The 17,073-nt window shown below is 44.3% G+C and overlaps 1 protein-coding gene across 6 annotated transcripts in view; it reads left to right on the top strand.

The window, feature by feature from the left end:
- Positions 1-17,073, top strand: part of LOC138526332 (interleukin-1 receptor type 1-like) — a 309,422-nt gene that overhangs the window by 39,178 nt on the left and 253,171 nt on the right. For all 6 annotated transcript variants that reach the window (XM_069636943.1, XM_069636944.1, XM_069636945.1 and 3 more), the window contains one exon: positions 6,874-6,930. The gene's annotated coding sequence lies outside the window, so the exon portion shown is untranslated. The remainder of the gene's footprint in view (positions 1-6,873; positions 6,931-17,073) is intronic.

The following is a 17,073-nucleotide window of genomic DNA, read 5'->3' as shown; positions in this document are numbered from 1 at the left end:
TCTTCACTTGGTCATACTGCCACTTCACGTGCTTCCAAATCTGAAGATGGCTGCCGGAGGCGGTGCTTAGGTAGAGGGCAGTCATTGGCTGTGGTCAGTATGACGCAGAGACCAGTGATTGGTTATTACTACGAAAGACAGATCAGAAACGAAACTGATACTGGTTTTTTCTTTACCGAGGATTCCCAGCCTGACGACGGGGAATATTCATGAGCATGTGAATCCATGCCAGACCCATGCTGGAGAACAACAGTTACAGGTAAGTAACTTGTTCCTTATAATCCCAAAGAAAATGGCTGAATGGATATCTTTACGGGGACACCTTTACAGTTGTTAAACAGTGTACCTTTGGTACAGTTTATCACCCTGCTATGGCTTTGCGTATCCTTTCACAGGTTTTTTTGATGCACTCACGTGTTTTACTCTTAGACCATTTAACTCCTCTGATCTATTTCATGCCTGCACCTTTTTCGTGGCCGGGGAGGACTTGCTTCTGAACATCATTTTAATGCCACCAGTGGGAACTCTGTGTGTCACTGAAGCATAGGCATGCATTTAATATTGTAAAATGATGCTTCATTTTTTAACCTTTACTTTTCTGAAGGGGAAACCCCTACTTTTTCAATGGTTTAAAAAAATGCATGTTGTGTATTTGATAAATGTGATTGCTTAACAGAGTGTACGTGTGTATCGATTAGAAAGATTTTGAAAAATAATAGTGGCACCAATAAAACAAATGAGGTTTTGGCTGTTTTGCATATTGAAGAGCATTTTGGGATAAGAATGACCAAGAGCTTTATATATGTCTGACAGAATCACTAAATATAATTTTTTTTTTTTAATAAAGAAAAAAAAAACGAACAAAGCTTTTCTAAATATCAAGCATAGATGTGTGGCCAGGAAAGACTTTAGCTGTCAGAGTTGAATGAGCACCCACAACACTGCATGAGCACTTTTGAGTTGTTAATCAACCAGACTGGGAGAAATAATTTTTTTTTTTTTTAATAAAGCCAAAAAGAAAATTATCACTATATTAAAAATAAACTGCAATAAAATGCTTCTCCTCTGGCAATCTGCCGCCCTACATGTGGGCCTTGTTATAAATGCATCTCTGGCTAGCAGCTGTCAGGCAGTTCAAAGTGTGGTGTGGCGAACCAGAAGAAGGACTCGGACGAGTGGCAGCCGTATTCATTAAAAATAAAGGGATCACATTCCTAACTTGCCCTATTTCTATGAGGGAAGTCCCCAACCTACCAAAGTAAAAACTGAGGATGTTAGAAGTCCAGGGTCTGAATTCTAACCACTAACTGGCCCTGCCATTCTTGGCAAAAAGAATTATGGGGCTTTCTTGTATGAAAGCTACAAAAAATTCTCTCCAAGTGGCTGGGGTTCTCCCGTCCCAAAGACTTGTGGTCCTTGGATAGCTTTATCTTTGGTTAATTCAAGTTCCTCCAGAAAGGGCTGCTCTCCACCATGTCCTGTAGAAGTTCTTCATCTTACAGGGTTTTATCAATGTTAAAAGTGTTTTATATCTTCCCCCTCAGTCCTTCTTTCATAAGGGTAGTTCTGTAACCTGATAACTTTCCAGGCCATTATTCAGTGTTGGGACTTTTTCTCAGTCCCCATTTCACAGGGGTTTCCTTCCTTTTGGGGTTTCTCAGGCCCTCGTAATCTCTCTCTTTTCCAGTGAAATGTTGTTTCACAAAGGTTGTAATATTCTCACTCTCCATTGTATAGGGTATTCAATGACTTGTGTTCCTCAGGCTCTCATAACCTGGATCGCTTCTCCATATATTATTCAAATTGTTTGTTACTCTGAATCCCCCTTTCATAGGGTATTTGCACATTTGGGTTTCTCTGTCTTCCGTAACCTTGCCAGCTTTCCCCGTCGAGACTTGTATCTGTAGCTGTGGTCTGATGTGTGCGTAGCGCTGGTATCCAGGCTTTTTTTTTCATATGGCCTGATCTCGGCATCTGTTGCTGGCCCTCCAGGCCACCACTGCTCCTTCATGGACATGCCACCACTTGCTCCTGTTCTGACCTAGACTTCTCAGATGATTCGATCGCCAACCCGCAGACGTTAAGTTGGCATTCTTTGTGCTCCTTGCTTCCACTGGCCCAACATGGCTCCACCCCTCCAGAACGTCAATCCAACAGAGGCTCGCTTCTGCATATCACCTCTCCTGCCTATGTAGGAGGTCCCTTGTTGTACAATGTCCCCCTTCTTGTATACATCACAGGGGCATTTTGAAGGTAAGACTATGGTATTCAGGCTGTGTTCAGAATTGCTTGAAGCTAATGGGTTGGAAGGAGGATGGCTGGGTGTTGTAGTCCTAATTGGAGGAAATATCACTTTTTGGTGAAAGAAAAGCGGTGGCATAGCCAAGGCTATAGCAGAGCGGGGAAGCGGCCGTCTGACTGCTCGGAACATGGGCTGAAATCCTGGGTTTCCGCATGCGATCCGAGCATCCTGATTTGTTGGCTCCCTCACCCCGGGTGCTAATGACTGTTCTGCCCTTTTTGCTTTTTAGATTGTTTCGCGTGCCTTGCAATCTGAGGTGTTGCCCTAGAAGAAGGTGCCGTTAGGCCACGTTGGTGTTATTCGTGCACTGTGCAAACTTAGAAACCACTATCCACCAAGAATAATCAGCTTATTTTTGCATTTAATACAGCAATCTTGATCACGTGCGAGATGAAAGCCCTTCTAATTTGACTATTACAAATGTATTAATGGGCAATATATACAATAGCTTAGAGGTCCACTCCTTCAGCTACAGACACCTTTATTCAAGACTGGTATTTTACCACTTGTCTCTGGCTGCGCTGAATCATTTGCAGCAGAGAAACGAAGAAGCCGTGATGTGCCACCTTAACTGCCCATTCACTACCTTCTCCTTCCACAGACCCTAAGTGATCTCCAATATCCACTTGCTTTAGTAGTACAATTAATGTTCCTGCACCCTTTTCCATAGATACATTTTACTTTAGAAACCTTCTGTTTGTTTTGCCAGACCATTAGTTGACTGGGGTATGCCAGAAAGTCTCATTTAGAAAGAGGGTGCCACCTTTTTGAGAGGTTAGGTGTGTAATGGCATTGTTGGCAACTGACAGGGCATTTGTTAGGGTGTAATTAAATGGCACACTACGGGACACCATTGCTGCTATATGTAAACCAGAGAGTTGACACCAGTGTAACTTGAAACTGGTTGTTTGCTCTGTGTTTTGAGAACCTGCTGCAGAAACGTTTGTATTCAGCACATCAGATGTTTGGAATATTTTGGGGATATATCGGACCTTCTTAATTAGGTCAAATCATTGAGTAACGTTACATTTGGTAATAACACCCATTACAGTATCTAAAATGGAGAGAAGAGCTCCCCACGTGTTGTTGGATGCATTTACTCCAGTGTTTCTGATGTTTCGACCTTCTTCTGATCACAATAGGAAAATGCTCAAATATTGCCGCAAAATGGTTCAGATCTTTTCTCAGACCAAGATGAGCAAGAGTAATTAAAAAAAGACATTCATCCCCTGTACTATTGACCTGCAGCAGCGAATGCTGTATCTGCCCTGTTCAATGTGTACATGAAGTCCCTATGTGACTTGTTGGACCGTCCGGGTGGCAACACGAGAAAGAGGGGGCAGACCAACTCTAATTGTGCTCACAAACATTTATGGGTCGTCTATCGGCTATATTGACGTAGGGTAGAAAACCTGCTTGTTGTGTGTGGTAATGTCAAACCACAAGTGTTTGGCGGTGCTCAGATTGTACCTGCGGGGTGCAGTGGCCAATACCAGGCTGATTCTCATTAAAAAAAAGTCCTAATTACTGACGTTACTATGCACAACAAGCTGGTTTCCTCCCCCCCCCCCCCCCCGGGTCAATGTGATCGACCCACTCACAATACAAGAATCGGATACTACTTCAAAGATCCTCAGTGGACCTCCCCTGATGAATGTCAAAGCCACTGTGGTGCTAGGGACAAACATTTTGGGCCGACAATTGGTTACGAAATTGGACCCGTAGGGATTTATTTATTGTCCTGTTGTGGTAGATTGTTAGGGTTGTGTGTTTTTTAATGTAGATGTCATTTATGAGGTTATTTGTGTATTGTATGATCTATTGTGGGTTTAGTTTTTATAGAACGTTCTAGAATTGTACTATATTAAAACATGTATATGAATTTATAATTTGTAATTTTATGAATACCCTAGTGGGACAATTCGTCTTAGGACCCAAGATATAGGTGTCGAATAATAACCAGTCATTTCTTGGAGTTAATCACTTTAATTTCATTTCCCTTCTTTGTGCATATAAATCAACCCCAGACAGTAGAGCAAGGTGATCTGTGTTTGGATCAACTTTTGGGGCAAGAACTACCTGTACATAACACTATCCCTCTTTAAGAAGAGACTGAAGACCTTCCTTTTTGATCAAGGCAAAGCTTAAGATTACAGCTTTGACCTGTTTGTGTTTTTTTTTAATTTTATTATTTATTTATTTTTTTTGGTTTGTGCTGTCAGCACTCAGAGGCTTCTGGTGAGCAGATATATATATTTTATTTTTGTTACTACTGTTGTAAAATGTTATCAGCACTTTTATACCATTTCTCTGCATTGAGCAATTTCACCTGTATTTTGTTTGAGAAATATGTATTGCTTTCTAGCTCTGTTACATTGACCAGTAAAAAAAACTGCTTATCCTACTGCAGGCCATTATCTTACTACAAATGTATTTAATGAGACAAGGAGTGATCTGTGAAGCTTTAATATATAAATAATCCCATGTAGATGGAAAAACAGCTCTTTCTATTGGCGTGAGCGCAAAGGCAGCCAATACATATTACCACACCCGAACGCAACCCACTCTCTGGTCCCTGTTCGTGATTTGCTACTCCTTGTAGCTTGGTGTGCTTTATCAAAAACGAGATTACCAACCCCCCACCCCCTGACTTCCACTCCTGCCCTATCCGTGTTTAGCAAGTCACATTAAAATCACCCCAAAATGTACAGGCTGGTGTGACACATCTCTGGATTCAGTCACTTCTCCCAAGGGGGGAGCCTTTCCTCCTACTTATGTGATACTTATGTGATATTTCTCCTAGGAGTGGAAGAAAATGGGATACCATAGAGATACTTTTCCCCCTTTTCCGCTCACTGTCTACAAAACCAGAATCCTCCTACATCCGTTATTGTGCCTCTACTGAAGATAACTATATATCTGGTTCTGAGACAAGTAAACATGAAGGAGTACGAAAGCATAAAGAACTGCTTGACACTGAGACGAGGAAACCCAATGGAGTTGGGCTGAGTATAACAAACCAACACAAAGAAAGCACTATTGCTGGAAACTCGGGAAGTCTTAGTATGCCATCATACAAGTGGGAGTAGCAAAGCAAACCTATAGAGACAAATGCGTTTCAATTGGGCTACAGGAGATGCTGACCTCTAGACAGTCGAGCACAGGTGAACAGGTGCAGAGGAACATCTGTGTGGAGACAGCATACCAAGAGAGTACGAAGTGGGCAAGCTGCCCAGGAGGGGCTCGCTCATGAGGTGAGAGAAGAAAAACCTCTGTGCCGATACCATCCGTGGAGGGCTATCCCGAGTGGTGCTGGAGAAGGAACTGAAATAGGGGAGTTAAGCGATCCTGACACGTGGTGGCCAAGAGAAGGACAAGAGAAATCCTCTTGGAGCCGATACTGCAATCCACGAAGTGCGCCAAGACTTACTGCAAAGCCGAACAAATGGAAGCATAAGAGCCACCCTGCACCAACGAAATGAATTCCTGAAGAGGAACGCAAACATGAATCCAGGAAGGTAACCGGAATAGTGTGAGACCTGGGCGTCCCAGTATTATTGAAAACCGGAATTGTGAATCAGCCAAACACTATTTGAAAATTCAATATTAAAAGAACATTTTCATTGGAAAGCTCTTTCCATCCCAGGAGAAAGGGAGTCATGGTCCTGGTCTTTAATTGTTTAGTATTAGTGGTAGGGTCAGTATAGGTTAGTTTTGGGACTGAGGACAGATGCTTGTTTTGGACTGACTACGAGCACCCTAGTTTTATTTTTCTAAGGTGGGGCAACCCTTAGATTAGGTAACGCAAGGCCTTTTCTTTATTATTGTAAATAAACCAGGTTTAAAATGGAGAACCCGGGTCTGTCTTTTTTTTTTTTGACCCGCCACACTGGGTAAACCAGTAACTTATTTAGTAATGGGGTCAATACATTGACTTCACTGATTTCCATGTGGCTGGTTAAACTGATCGAAGAGAGCCACCTTATCAGAAATGGAAAAACTGGCTGAAAGTTCAGATCGGCTATTGAGACTTGTCGATCTCTTAAAGTAAACCTGCTTATACAGATTATGGCCTTGCCTCTCCAATTTAAATGCCTCCCTCTCGCAAGGCTGAAACTGGTCTTCTAGTCTGGTACAGTCACCTAGATGACGGATTATTATACTGGGTATGCTTTATTTGTGCGATCGTAGTTACAATACTGCTTTTTCACTACTGAAATCCCAAGACTGTACAAGATACATTAAAGAAAAAGAGTCTCGTTAAACCTGCACACAATCAATGCTATTCGAGCACTTACCAACATCCTGCTGTTTGCCTGCTTCTGATCCCTTGTCCTCGACAGGCTTGTCATTTCTATTATCCACTCCACCACATGGGTTCCCCTCTGCTAGTGCCCTCTTGATCTGAAGTTGATCAAATCAATCCCCATTTCCCAGTGTTATTAAACCCAATCTGGTGCCAGCTTCTGTAATAGAAGTTACAAGAGCAGTTTGACCTGGAGATATGCATAATCTGTCAAAGTGTACACGTTGAACCAGTAACACTTATTTTTTTATTGTTTGGCTTGCAGAAGTAACCTGGTAACAATCGCTTAGAGGAACTAAAACAGAATGACTTCAAGCTCAAGGTAGGTGAACTTTATAAAAGTATATTTGGTAGAGAAAGATGATCATGATCAACATGGTTCTTTTTAAATGCCATAGATGGTTGAAAATGTTAAATGTAGATGTTTTTCATGAGATGACAAAGTGCCTGTCAAAGCATTTTATAAATGCACACTGGACAACTTTTATTTTGCATTTTGTTGACTGGACTCCCAAAACAAAGTAATGAGGCAACGTTTGCATGCAGTACCCTCTGGGACCACTACACACAACTATGACTACAGGTGTAAGCAAAACCAACCTTTGGTCTGTACCGCACAGTTTTTGGTAGCGAGCTGAGCAGCCAGGCTTATCTCAAGAGGGAATGTGAGCTTGTAATGAGGTTACACAGAGGTCTACAATTGCAAGTATTCAAATAGACACTTACGCTCAAGGTTATTCATTTATTACAGAGTCAGTTGGAAAACATTCACTAAAAGGAGGCAATCGATATCACACAAATATACTACAATACTTCACACTTACCGGTTCTGAAACATTTATACTACTTTGAGAGCAAAAAGGCGTAAGTTAATAAAACGAATAGTAGAGTTACTTTTAAACAGTGCAAATAGTTTGCGTTCACCAGAGTTGATCCGATGCAATAGGTAGGCCAAAGTCCATGGGCTAGAGCCTTGTATAGGTAAAAATGGTTCTGGTTGATAAACTGAAAAGTCTTTGCCATGGTTCTTGGAAGTAGTTCTCAGAAGAAAGAGTTGCAGGCCTAGTCAGCTAGTGACCTGACATACAAGTTGCCCAGGTTTCACGCACTTTCACAGTAAGTTAGTTCTCTCGGTCGGGTTTTCACAGTAACTTTATATCACAGAAAAAGATGCAGCTGAAGACTTCTGTTCCTGCAGATCTTGCTGTTCCTGATCCTCAGTCGTGGGGACAAGTGGAAGGATGGGGGGGAGGGGCGAGAGACTGGTCACAAAGCTGGCTAACTGGCAATCAATTCCGGTAGCTGTCTTCAAGCACACAAACTGGTGTGCTCCTCTCTGGCTGTTCGGTTTCCTGCAGCACACTGAGGAAAATACAACCAGCCTCGAGAATGGTATCCAGGTGGCTTACGAGTTGATTGGTCCCACCAACTCAAAGGAAGAAATCGTCCTTAAAGAGCTTCTGTCGAGATGAACTCGGCGATTCAGACCTGCAGCAGGGCGTCACCGGGCAAACCAATGGTCCAGGAGTTGCAGCAGCCGTCCTCTTGCAGCTTGTCTCCAGTTCTTTCGTTCCAGTGGTCGACTCTGCCTTCCAAGCCAAGAGACTCTCCTTTTTAAACCGTTTTCTCCCATTCATTGCAGCCTAGCTGCCACTCACACAGCAGGGTGGCTGTCCTTGCCGGACAGTCAGCCAGCACACCAGAGTGCATTTGGGTCGCCTAGGAGACGAAGCACGGCGTTTTGGGCACCTCCCTCACTGCCCACCCCAGACACTTGGGCACCAGAGGCGGTCTTCAGGCCTGAAGGCCGCAAAAGGCGTTGGAACAAAGGGACCAAACCTAGTTTGGCAGGACCTTTCCAAAAAGAAATGGTGAGAAAAGACCGGGACCCATTTAAACAAGAGGCTCAGACGCCATCTTGAAAAACATGGCTCCCGCGATTTAACGCTACCGGTGTTCGCGGTCGGGAAAAATCATGGTAGTTTGTTGTAAAACCACTGCCACCAGCCATTTCGATAGGAAAGGGTAGCATTTGACTGCTACATGAGTTTCTAGACACAGGGGATACTAGTTAACCCCTCCAGCACTCTATTGCAAGATAGTGTGGGCTGGGTCTAAGAATTTTAAAAAGACTAAAGTCAATTTAACTTTACTTTCTCTGGGAAACGGTAGTTTATCCCAGAGAAGGTATTTAAACCTTGGGACAGCCTAGAAAGTCTTCCCTGTGTCACTGCACTGAGGGTGCTGTGTAACACACATGAAAAGATGATGCCTATGGAGTTGTCTAAAACTCCATAACCAAAGAACACGAGAGTAAAACATATCAAAATACATGAGTGGGGGGGAAATAAAGGCTCACACTCTCTCCAGGTAAAACAAATCAAGGCCTCAAAATCCAGCAAAGTTGCTGGGGTCTCTAAGGTGAAGGTAATTGGCACATTTATGAGAATTCCCCCTAACAGTCCGTGTTTAAACAATTTTTGGTGACTCTTTCCTCAAAAGGATACATAAATTAAAAAAAAATGAAAAAAATTCTATTGGCCTTGCATTTGGGACTTGGTATTGTGCTTATTGCCGCATGGATAATTAGGACGTTTAGAAACAGTTTCCTCGTACAAACCGTAGTTTGTTTTTAGAAGGGCAAAGTTCTTATGATGCACAATTCTATTATATAATCTTGTCAGATTTCATTCTAATAGGCTGATTTTTCCTGCCTTCCTTTTTTTTTCAAATCCACCTGAAACTCAAAAAACGGAGATGCCCATGGATCTCTTACATTTAGCTCGAAGTGCCCTCTCCTGCTAAGCAATTTAGTTCTCCCCTTGCTTGTGTGGTGGTATCAATTGCATTAGGCAAGACCAGGAAGGTTGCATTCTTTCTTAGGGTAGCCATACCCAGGGATAATCCACTTCAGTTGTTTTGCTTCACTGAATGGATGTCTTTATCGGGGCAGCTACATGGCCTTGTGTCTCTCAGAATCAATCGTTTTTATCTGGGCGCAGCTCTTACAGGGTAGCACCTCAAGCCATCCCTTTTAAGGGCATTTGTCCATCTTGGGACTCGAAAGAAACCCATTGGAATCTGTCATCCTTCCAGGCACCCGTCTACTGCAGGAGTCTCAAAGCTTTCGCTCTACAAATGGTGTGGACTATTAGGCTAATTGGCTGTAGCCATTATGGGGCTTCATTGGCGTCTAGTCTAAAACATCTGAAGAGTAACTGTTTGCTGACACCTACTCCACAGGAATTTGATCTCCAAGGGAAGCTGATGGCGCCAACCTTGGTTCCACTAATGAGCGCTGCATTTAAGAAGTGTTCTTCTTTTCTCTGTTCACTCTTAGACTGACCAAAAGCACTACCTCGGCCAAGCAAGTCCTTTTTAACCCACAGTATTGCTGTGATCTCATGGGTCTGACACATGAAATTTGGAAATCCTTGCTCTCTCAGCCTTCTTGCTTGGAACCACACAATTTTAAAAATCAACACATTCCAGCTGCCATTTTCTCTGGAATGTTCTCTCATCCCACCTAGGTCCAGCAAGTCTGTGGCAGCATTCTCTACGAGTCACTGATGTGTGACCAATCTCCATTTGTTTTCTAGCTTGCATTTCACACCCTTAACGTTCTACCAACAATTCAAATGTTGCCTGCAGTGCTTTAAAGCATAGCGAGCACGCATTTACAGGTTTACATGACCAGTGCAGGGTGAAGACCAGCCATTGACCAGCCTCTTTGCCGATTGAGCTTTTGCTTTTCTCCCTGTTGACCTGCGAGTACCCGAAGCTTCCGAATTACTGTCTCCTGTCTCTCCCGAATGTGCAACTCCCCTATAATGCATTCACACCTACTCTGCATACTTGTCCCCTAAGCTTTCTCCAGTAAAGCTACAACTTCCTCCTTTCCCCATTCTAAAACTAACAACTCGAAACCCCCACTAATCAATCTTTCACTTCTTTCCAACAAACCAAGCCAAAGAGCTAACCAGATCTCCTCCAACACCTTCCACCTTGCCTCTCTTACTCAGACTTAACTTTTCTACTCTTCCTTAACTCATGAACTGGACATTGCATTCTGCCTGTATGCAACAAAACCTCCTTTATCACAAACTATTTTCAGTCCAGCTCTCCTCCTCCTAGTCCTCCTTGCACTCATTTAAATGTGAATTTCTCCTTCGGGTACTGCCACTCTGGCAGCCCTACATGACTCCAAACTATCCTTCATTCACTCTCAAGTGACTTGCACAGGTGGAGGTTTTGAGCACCTACTCTATTCCTGCCTCACAAATCTCCAATGCCACGTCCTCTCCTACCTCTTTTTGAATTCACCATCTCTACTATTGCTCTGCCTGACTCGGTTCATTCTCTCCATCTGTCACTGTCCTGGTCCTACTGGACCATTATTTGATAATCTAGTTAACTTCCCCCTCCAACTGCTTTTCTTAGTATCATGCTCTCCTCTCTATAATCTACTTATCTACCCACACAAGGTAACTCTTAGATTTCTTTATTCATCTCCACCTCTCTCTGCCACTAATACTACTGTCACATCCATATCTGATCTCTCAATTGTTTCCACCACCCTCTGACCTTTCTTCACCACTTGCTTCACCTTTAAGTAAAAGGAAATTTAAACTCCCGCTATGCCCACTTTCTCTCAGATTTACAATTCACTCTCTTCCTTCCCACCCGATGCATCTTCTACCAACACTGCCTTCTCCAGCTTCCAATCCCTACTGTACGACTCATTCTCTTCTCACTTTCCACTACTTACTTTCACCCTTATGTCTCGGCATCCTCAACCATGGATCATCCCATTCATACGCTCTCTCCGCACAGAACCTCTGTGCAAATCGAGGCATATCCACACGCATGAGGGCCTGCAACTCTACCTCTCTTCCCTGTTCTCTCTCAAGTCCACTCTTGATGGTGAAAAGGGAATTCTACCTAACCCTCATTGACTCACTCGAACTATTCTTGCTGGCTACAAGGCACTAAACTAACTCCTCCCAAGTCTGACTATCAACTCCACTCTCGCAGCTAATGTCCTAGCTGAATACTTAGCTGCAAACCTTTCCAAAAGTAGACTCTTTCCTGACCTTTTTCACACCACCTCCTGCATTTTACAATATGCCTATTCTACCATCATCCTATCTCCCAATTTAGTCACACTTATGATATCTCTATTGGTGAAGGCTAATCCCGTTTGTGCCCCATCAGACCCTATTGCTCCTCAGCTAGTCAAGGCTATTGCCCCTAGTGGCCTCTTGCCTCACAGAACTCTTAATTCTGTCCTTCAACTCTGCATGCTTTCCCTCTGTATTCAAAACGTCCATGGTCCTCCTTCTGTTAAAGCAAGGGGCTGACCCGAACCTACCAGCTAACGTTCACCCAGTGTCTCTCCTTCCGCACTAAAGTGCTCAAAAGGGTTGTGTTTAACCTTCTTACCAATTTCGTAGACATCCACAACCTTTGAGACCCCCATACAAACAGGTTTCTGCTCCCGTCACTCCACGGAAACTGCTCTCATGAGTGTGTCCAACCTAATCACCTCTGCTAAGCACTCCAACCTATCCTCTATCCGAATTCTCAGTTAACAGGTCTGCTGCTTGTCGATTACTCGGATCTCCTTAATACTTTCTTCTTGGGATTCACTATCGAGCCCTTGCCTAGATTCAATCCTACCTTGCACCTCTCCTCGATTCTGTATCCTGGATCAATAATACTCCTTAACTCACTCCTCTCACTATTGATGTTCTGCAAGGATTTGTCTTGGGTCCGCTCCTCTTTATACTATAAACCTCTGCGGCACTAATCTCCTCCTTTGGGTTCTCATACCAACTCTTCTTGGATGACACCTAAATCTTCTCTTTTCCTGAACTCTCCTCGGATCTCTCTATCAAAATGTCCAACTGCACCTCTACCACTGAATATTGGATGGCTTTGCACTCTCTGGTGTTAAACACTACCCAAACAGATGTGCTGCTTTTTCTTTGCCAAAAGTTCTCCCTCATCTCTTCCTCTGACTATCCAGTTCCAACCTGAGGCTCTTCCCTACTCTTCAGCTAGAAACCTATGTGTCCTCTATGAACTTTCTCAACACCTACTCTACTTTCATCTCCGAAACTGAAAGAGCAGCTCACCTTCACCTTCTAAATATTGGGGAAATCGGCACCTCATTCCTTTCAACATCGCCAAGCATCTCGTAACCACGCTTGTCTTCTCTAAACTGGACTACTATGCCAGCATCCTCCTTTAGTCTCACCAACTGTTTTTTTTGTTCCCTCGACAAGATCATTAACTTTGCTACCAGGACTCTTTGAGCTCTCACTTCACAGCTACTGCCTCGTATTGTCACCAAGCTGGGTGGCTGACAATGCAAAACGGGGGACATATTTAAATGTCTTCTCCTGGTTCATAAATCTATCCATAGTAAGGCACCACTAACTATCCAACTCAACAAGCCTTTTCGTAATCTCTACTGTCTCCTCAACTATTTCTGTGGTGCCTTCCCGTTCTGTGCTTTCGCTCTATCTATCTTCTTGCTCCACTTGCATGGAATTTTCTTCCCCTGGGCATCTGAGGATCGGTCAACATTAATTTGTTCAAAAACAAACTAAAAGCATACCTCCTCACCTCAGTTGCCCTCCTAAACTGTTGCATATGCCTTTTATTTTTTGCTCTCGCACCTAACCTGCCTCTGTCCCTCACTTCATATGCCTCCACTCTCCACCCATCGTGGCCCATCCTGAGCACAGCTGGCCGTACTGCCTACCTGCACTTGATGTCCAGTGTTGATTTTCCTTCCTCTATGCATGTCCACTTATGTATTGTCCCGGGTGACTGTTCATTTACTCCACAACCTGGTTATGTCCCTCAAACTCACCCCATTGTGCGAAGCTTGTTGTTTCCTGTCAAATCTGATTTCTTATCTATTGCATGTTCTTTTGTGATCAAAAGAACAGTGTTCCTCCTGTGTATAAATAAAATGTTTTCAAATGCATATTGGCATATGTGGTTAGCAGTCCTACATATTCACTAAAGGCAACACAAGGATACTCCTACCACACAAAGAAAAGGTGATGGTTGTTGTCATCCCATCCACAGGGGAGTCTGGTTGCGCTAGAGGCCATGTCCTTCCAAAATAAAGGCACTCTCCTTCACTTCTGTGGTGGAGTCTGTGCCCTCATCCTACCATTGTCCCTCTATACTGGTGTGCTTTACCCATTTTACAGTTCTACTTGCGTCTTGGCCTTCATATAATTAAGGCTGTTAGTCACCCTAACTTTATCGCTTCATCAAAAGGGGCTGTCCTATAAAATGAACAATTCTTACATGGCAGTTCTGCAGGCCACTAGCTGCTACTCTAGCACTTGCCATGTTGATATCATTTTAAACTTTTCCTTCAGGGACCTTGTACAATCTGACTTTATTTTGAAGCAGTTAGCCGTTAACCATCCCTTGCTGCTTTGCCTCATCTACATTTTGTCTCTGTTAAAGTTTTAGATGTTGATCATGGTCCTTCGGTGTGAAGGTTACAATTTTTCATCATTTGTAGTACTTTTATTGTGTATTCGCATTTTTCACCTCCAAGCTCTGTAATTGCTTGTGCTGTAATGGTCTGCCACCCTGTACAATTATGCCTTTTGGTTCCTCCCAGTTCTTTGCCATGTGAATTGGGATGGATTTTGTCATGGTAGGATGTGAGCTTCTCCTGTGCTTTCTAAGCGCTATTACTTGTGTATTGGAACTCGCTCAGGCACTCAGTTTGGCCTTGCCGTCGGAGTGTACACGCCTGAAATTCTCCAACCAACCTCCCCCTTGAGCTAAGGTGCCAGATTTCTTTTCATCCACCTTATCGACCAGGGATTTAGCATCACATGCAAGTGTATACACTGAAGACCAGAGGGTAAGCATGGAAGCCTCACAAGAGCACCCACACATGCAGGAAGACGGTTAATGCAGCAACACTAAAGTATGCTGGGTGGTTGAGGGGATGGTGTTGACTACTGGACAGGATGAAGCAAAATTGCAAGCTGCTGGGTTGACAGAGTGCATCTGTTGATCAACGATGTAAGCCAATCCAACTGTTAGAAGACTGACCTCCAAATGTAATACATTGAGCAATCAAAGTATGGCGGCTATATCGTATATTTCTTGTGGGCACCCACCTCCAAACAGTTGGCATTTTGGACCATGGTTCTAAAGAACTGCACATCCTGATTGATATTTACTTTTCCTGCCAAATGAGAATCCTGGAACGCGCACATTTTATTTTAAAACCTCTGCACAATAATACAGCTTCCATCTTTTTGAGAAGAAAGCAATATGATTAGAAGGCTGGCAGAGCTATTAAGAGGCCGATTCATGGAATTAATGTGTGCCGAAAATTTCAGCGCAAGCGTGCGAATCGCAGTGCCAGTGCGAAAATCGCAGAAAAACCCACGCACAGCGATTCATGGAAGTCTGTGCGTGTGGAAATCCATGGATGTGCGACAAAAGCCTGTTCGGCACACGCTGGCGCACACGCCTTCAAACGGCGTGCGGTAAGCGCACATAGTGTGGCGAACACAACAAAAGTAGGCGTAACGTGGGGCGTGACATGTGGAATGGGGAGCAACGTGTGAAAATGTGGGCGTCACGGGGGAAGTACAGGAGGCAAGTGCGTGGAACGCCCACACGCTCGCCTACAACACGTATTCATGGAATCGAACGGGGCTAACGCATGTGCCAAAAAAGTCACGCTAATCCGGAAACACGTACGCCAGCAGGAAGCAGGTGTATGTGGACCCGCAAAAAATAAAAGTGCACGCAAACAAGCAGATGCCAGGATGAGGACCATGTACTGCACTTCTTTGCCACTGGATCATTTCAGTGGACAAGTGCCATAGTGGGGGGTAGGGGGGTGTCAAAGGTCACGCTGCCTGCACCAGGTGTTGGGCATTATGACTGCACGCCCATCAGTCAGCAGGCACATATACCTGCCCAGAACACCTGCCAAAAGGCAGGCTGTCGTCCAGGATTTTTACGGGGTGGCACACTTCTCCAAAGTGCTAGGTGCCATTGACTGCACCCATGTGGCTCTACGTCCTCCCAGGGCATCTGAGCACATCTAGAGAAACCGCAAGCACTGGCATTCCATCAACGTCCCGGTAGTATGTGATGCCAAGGGAATCATCGCCTCAGTATATGCCAACTATTCAGGGTCCACCCACGAGAGTTTCATTTACAGAATGTCAACCCTAAACTGGGACCTAGAAAATGCCACAGCACATGCATGCATGTCAGATACTGAGTAATGTCACAACCCCACCAATGATACCCATCACCACCTCCCCAGGCGACAGTGCCTACCCTCTGAGCACCCACATGATGACGCCAATTCGAAACCCCACGCCACCCGAGGCAAGATACAACACAGCCCATATTGCAACCCGGGGCATAGTGGGGTGCACATTCGGAGTGCTCAAGTCACGCTTTCACTCCCTTGACCATTCTGGGCGGCAGCTGTTATACGCTCCCCCCAGTAGTGTGCAGGATCATAGTGGCAGCATGTGTCCTGCACAACATTGCAACATGCCAGGGCCTGCCGGTGTACATGGTGGTGCCCCACATCCCCAACCACATGCACGCCCGCTGCGCATGGGAGGGGAAAGGGCATGGGGTGAGGCAGCCCGTACGCAGCTGGTGGCTAATTACTTCACCTAAAATCAATCACACCCCTGTGGAGTGCACACAGCCATGGCACATACCAGCTGACAATCAATGATGACGTAAGGGACAGTCAACTGTCACAACCATACCAGCCTGAGATTGGTCACCTGGAAGTTACATTGTGTGCATCCCTACCTACACAAACGCCACCAATGCTGTCATCAAAAGACACTTCTGTGCTGCTAAATTCATGACCCCCTTGCAAAATACAACATGACAACAGCACCATGTCTCCCAACCCCCCACCCCAGCTCCGCCACCCAACGCACCATGGCATGTCATGCTATGTGAAAGCAAACCAAGCAATCACCAAAACCTGACAAGTGTCACAAAGTCACTGTCCCTAATTGAAACTGGCCACACACAATATGCTACCAGTAATGTAGAACTAACACACATGAACAAATACTTACCAACAATACAATGCAGCAACACAACCTCAAACGTGGAAAAAACATGACAGTACTAAGTTAAAGTAGTCGTAGTCTTACAACCTGAATATGCCACCATCTGTAGTGTTGCAGCCTTACAAATCTGTTAGTGTACTGCATAGAACATGAACTCCATCTCCAAAGTAGATGGCCTTGTGAAGACATGAGGAATGCACCTGCAAATTTGGAGGGAGACATGGAAGCACAAGCACAAATCAATACACCATGCAGTGCACAATACAACAACAATATCCACTAGGAATGTATACACAGTATTCACTACAGACTCCCCACACAGCTCATGGTAGTCCGACGTCATTGTGTAA

Source organism: Ambystoma mexicanum, chromosome 7p (genome assembly GCF_040938575.1).
Source record: "Ambystoma mexicanum isolate Mex_15411 chromosome 7p, UKY_AmexF1_1, whole genome shotgun sequence".
In the NCBI taxonomy this organism is placed as follows: Eukaryota; Metazoa; Chordata; class Amphibia; order Caudata; family Ambystomatidae; genus Ambystoma; species Ambystoma mexicanum.
This window is presented reverse-complemented; position numbering and strand designations above follow the sequence as displayed.